This window comes from Penaeus chinensis, chromosome 9 (genome assembly GCF_019202785.1).
Source record: "Penaeus chinensis breed Huanghai No. 1 chromosome 9, ASM1920278v2, whole genome shotgun sequence".
Lineage (NCBI taxonomy): Eukaryota > Metazoa > Arthropoda > Malacostraca > Decapoda > Penaeidae > Penaeus > Penaeus chinensis.
In genome coordinates this window covers 24046649-24051648 of record NC_061827.1, presented here as the reverse complement: position 1 = coordinate 24051648, position 5000 = coordinate 24046649, and the positions used below count along the sequence as shown (strand labels likewise).

General features: G+C 46.3%; 1 protein-coding gene across 1 annotated transcript in view; it reads right to left on the bottom strand.

Moving 5' to 3' along the window:
* Positions 1-5000, bottom strand: part of LOC125028722 (probable serine/threonine-protein kinase clkA) — a gene marked incomplete at its 3' end in the record, with an annotated part of 52976 nt that overhangs the window by 32144 nt on the left and 15832 nt on the right. The window lies entirely within an intron of this gene.

The following is a 5000-nucleotide window of genomic DNA, read 5'->3' as shown; positions in this document are numbered from 1 at the left end:
AAGACTATTGCATCGTCACGACCCATAAACCAATAACGGAGTATCAGCCCGATGTCACAAACGGTGTTGTCACAGGCAAATCAACTGGCCACTTAGCATCACCGTGACAGCCCTTCCACCAATCACAAAGGGTGTTACATCCCGTCTAGCCTACTGCGCGGTTGATTATTTTTCATCCATCTTTCTATCGCGTTTTTAGTTTGATATTATGATGTGAGTAGGCTTGTTGTCATTATTTTTGTTTGTTTTTTTTGTTAGGCATTGTTATTATTGTTTGTTTGCTTAGTTTTTTTTTTTTTTTTTTTTTTTTTTTTTTGCAAATAGTGATCAACCGCTGTTTTGGAAACGGTAATGATGATTATAGTGATAATAATATATGATGATAATAAAAGTATTGCATGAAAATTGCAACAGCGACAATCTATGACTATTGTGATGATGATAATGACTATGACGATAATGATAGTAATAATTCTGATAGTAAATAATGATAAAATTTTCGGTGACAGAGATATCAGTAACGTGAATAATGATACTGATAATCATGAAAATAAAATGATCTTACAAAAAACAAGCCTATGCCAAAAAACAATTATACACTACCATCGTAACGATACGGTGAATAACTATGATCATATTATTTTTGAAAGAATAATTCACCTGCCTTCATTAATAAGTATTTGAGAAACGTTTTTTTTTTTTTTTCCTTTTCATCAATTTTTATTCGGGCATTCTTTAATTATATAATTTGAAGTTTCAGTTGATGATTTCAGCTGAACATGCGCTTTTTTCTTCATGATTTTCTTCACGGATAGACAGAGAAAGAAAGAGGGAGAGAGAGAAAAAGAAAGAGAGAGAGACAGAGAGAGAGAGAGAGAGAGAGAGGGGGGGGGGGGAGAGATAGAAAGAGAGAGAGAGTGGGAGATATATATATATATATATATATATATATATAGAGAGAGAGAGAGAGAGAGAGAGAGAGAGAGAGAGAGAGAGAGAGAGAGAGAGAGAGAAAGAAAGAGAGAGAGAGAGAGAGAGAGAGAGAGGGGGGGGGGGAAGAGATAGAAAGAAAGAGAGAGTGGGAGATAGATAGAGAGAGAGAGAGAGAGAGAGAGAGAGAGAGAGAGAGAGAGAGAGAGAGAGAGGAAATAAGAGACAGAGATATAGTAAACGAGGATAGATACAAAAGAGAAACAAAGTGAATGAACGACAGTATAACCACAATAGCCAGGTACCTTAAACAGGGGAAAAAAAAGTTGGGGGAAAAAAACTGTATTTGAATGTCGGACAAAAACATTAAAATCCACCATTCGTAAGTCATTCTTTCTCCCTCCGTGATCCAAGGGAGAGAATCACGAGGGAAATTCGCCTTTGCGTGCCCTAAGAATAGAGGTCATATTCAAGACATCTCAATGCAGGAGGGGGAGAGGCACGGCGGGAGGGGGAGGGAGTGTGTGGAAGGTGGGGGAGGGAGGGGGGGGGTTGATTCCGTCTTTCTCTGCTTTTCCTTTTTCTCTCTTCTTGATCCCTTCTCCCTTCCCTTCTTCTCCCCTTCCCTCTATTCCTCCTTCGTCTCTCCTTCCCTGACTCTTTGTTTTCTTCATATCTTTAATTCCTTCCTATATCCCTCCCTCCTGCCTATATTCCCTCCCTTCCCTCACTTCCTCCTTCCTTCCCTCTTTCCTCTCCTATTTCTCTCCTTCCTTCCCTCCGCCTTCCCCTTCCTATCTCCCCTCCTCACCCCTCCTTCGCCCCTCCCACCCCCTTCTCTCTCCTCCCCTTCTTCCCCCTTTCCTCCCCCCCCCCGCTCCTCCCCTCGTCTCCCTCCCCCCCCCCCCCCCCCAACCATTTTCAGCTGAGCTCGTATTTATATGATGGAAATGAGCGAGGATGGAAGACTTCAAGTGGAAAAGAAAAGGGGAGATGGGAGGGGAGGAAAGGGGGGTACGCGAGGGGAAGAGAGGGGAGGGAGGGAGAGGGGAGGGGCGGACGCTACGAATTTGGCAATTATTCCTGTCGTAAAGAAGGGGACGGGGAGGTCCTGCCATGAAATCGGGTCGGTTGGGGGGGAGAAGGAGGGGGGAGGGGGGGGACGGGCGAGAGAGAGGTAGGGGAGGGGGGGGGACGGGCGAGAGAGAGGTAGGGGAGGGGGGAGGAAGGGGAGGGGAGGAAGGGGAGGGGGGAGGAAGGGGAGGGGGAGAGAGGTAGGGGAGGGGGAAGGAAGGGGAGAGAGAGAGGTAGGGGAGGGGGAAGGGAGAGGGGAGAGAGAGATAGGGAAGGGGGAAGGGAGGGGAGAGAGAGAGGTAGGGGAAGGGGAAGGGAGAGGGGAGAGAGAGTTAAGGAAGGGGGAAGGGAGAGGAGAGATAAAGATAGATGGAGGTGGAGAGAGAGACATAGAAGAAAAGTGAGACAGAGGCAGAGGGAAAGAGGGAGTGTGTGAAATAATAGAGGGGGAAGAGTCAGAGGGAATTGGCGAGAAAGAAAAGGAGGAGGGGGAGGAGGAGGCGAAAGAAAGGAGGATCACTAATAGAATAGAGAGAGAGAAAGGCGGAAGATGAATTGGGGAATAAGGAAGGGAGAAGGAGAAATATGGGGAAGGAAGGGGGGGGAGGGGGCACGGGCAGTAATAAATAACAATGGAAATAATAAACTAATAATTAGCATGAATGTTAATGTGACAAACATTGTATTTTCTTACTCAGAGAGAGATATGCATAGATAGATAGATAGAGATAGATAGATAGAGAGAAAAAGAGAGAGGGAGGAGGGGAGGGTAGAGAGAGTGTGTAAGAGAGAGAGAGAAAGAGAAAGAGAGAGAAAGAGAGAGAGAGAGAGAGAGAGAGAGAGAGAGAGAGAGAGAGAGAGAGAGAGAGAGAGAGAGAGAGAGAGAGAGAGAGACAGAGAGAGAGATAGAGAGAGAGAGAGAATTTTCTTTTTACTTCCTCAATTTCTTATTCCTATATGTGACTCCCTTTTATCACCTTTTCCTTTCCTTCGTCTTCCTTTCCCTTGTTACTAGTCATTTTTCTCCTCTCCCTCCTTCCCCCCTTTCTTCTCTCCTCTCTTCTCCCTTCTATTATTACTACGTTTCTTGCTCTATCCCTCCACTCTTCCTGTTACTTCTGCCCTTCTTTCCTTTTCTCTCTCTCACCTCTACCATCTCTCCCCTTCCTTCCTCTCCTTTCTTCTCCCCCTCACCCCATCTTATCTTCATTCTTCTCGTTTCCCTCCTACGCCCTACCTTTTTCCAATCCCACCTTCTCTTCCCTCCCTTCCCTCTTTCCTTCTTTCTCCCACCCTCTTCCTACTTCTCTCTTTCCCCACACTCCCCTCCCCTTCCTTCACTCACTTTCCCTTCCTCCACCTACTCTCTCTCTCTCTCTCTCTCTCTCTCTCTCTCTCTCTCTCTCTCTCTCTCTCTCTCTCTCTCTCTCTCTCTCTCTCTCTCTCTCTCTCTCTCTCTCTCTCTCTCTCTCTCTCTCTCTCTCTCTCTCTCTCTCTCTCTTTCTCTTTCCTTCCTTTCCCCTCCCTCCCACCTTCCCTTTCATTTTTCTCCTTTCCCCTCATTTCTCTCACTTTCACTCTTCCTTCCCTTACCCTTTCCTCCCCCTTTATCCCTTCCCCTCACTACCATTAACGCCCATTTTCTCTTCCCTCCCCTTTCCTCCCTCTTTCTCCCTCCCTCTCACTTCGCTCACGCCCACCTTCTCTTCCCGCCCCTCCCCCTTTCCCCTCCCTTCTCTCTCCTGGCTCACATCAAATCGAAGTCGAAAATCCGTGTTAAATAAATTCACTCAAAAAGTCTTGCCGTAAAATCGCTCACGAAGATCTATCCTCCCCTCTCTTCCACCCCCTCTCCCCTCACCTCTCTCCCCTCTCCCCTCTCGCTCTCCCCACCCTCCTCCTCGCACTCCTTCCTCTCCGCCGCCCTATCCCTCTCTCTCCTCTCCCCTCTCCCTCTCTCCGCTCCCTTTTCCTACTTTCCTTCTCGCCCCTTTCCCCTTTCCCTCTCCGCTTTCCCCTCCATTCTCCCCTCTCCCTTTCCCTTTTCCCCTCCCCCCCCCCTCCTCCACCTCCGCCCGCCTTCCGCCCGCAAGTGAAAGCGATGAAAATCTCTTTCTCTGCTGGAGGTCATTCTTCTGGTCTGGGAAAGATATTTTCCCCATTTTTGCTTTCGTTTTTATTTCTGTTTCTATTTGTCTACCTAGGCCGTGTTATTTATTTCTTTTCGCCTTGTGTGTTTGTGTGTGTGTGTGTGTGTGTGTGTGTGTGTGTGTGTGTGTGTGTGTGTGTGTGTGTGTGTGTGTGTGTGTACATGCACACAGATACAAAAGGTGATATATGTGTGTATACACACAAATATCACCTTAAAAGTCAAACGCAGGTGTCGCATGGGAAGTCGCCGCCGTGGCCCAAGTTTTATCGCTGAACCGCGGTTGATTGGGAAGGGCTTCCAATCAGGCAAGGGTGGTACTGCCGAATAACCTCTCAACAGTAAATTGAAAGAGGCCAAAGTCCTGATGTTGAATATATGTATATATATATACATATACATATACATATATATGTATATATATATGCATGTATGTATGTATGTATATGCACACACACACACACACACACACACACACACACACACACACACACACACACACACACACACACACACACACACACACACACACACACACACACACACATACGCACAAGCAACGCATGCACACGCGCACAGATGCATTCGTAATGCTTTTCCTCGACAGCGTTTTCGATCCAGTCATTAAAATTTCTCTCCACACAGGCAAACAAACTACTTGACAATTTTTTAAAAATATGTCTGCCTTATTTGTAACGCTAAGAGAAGGTATTATAGAGAAGTTGCCTGTATATATAGCTTGTAAGTGTAATTTTGTGAATGAAACGGAAAACAAAAATTGGAAACCCTCTTCCTTAGCTAAACATCCATCAACTTTCAGCCCTCCGTCCCCGTGTACGAATGCCTG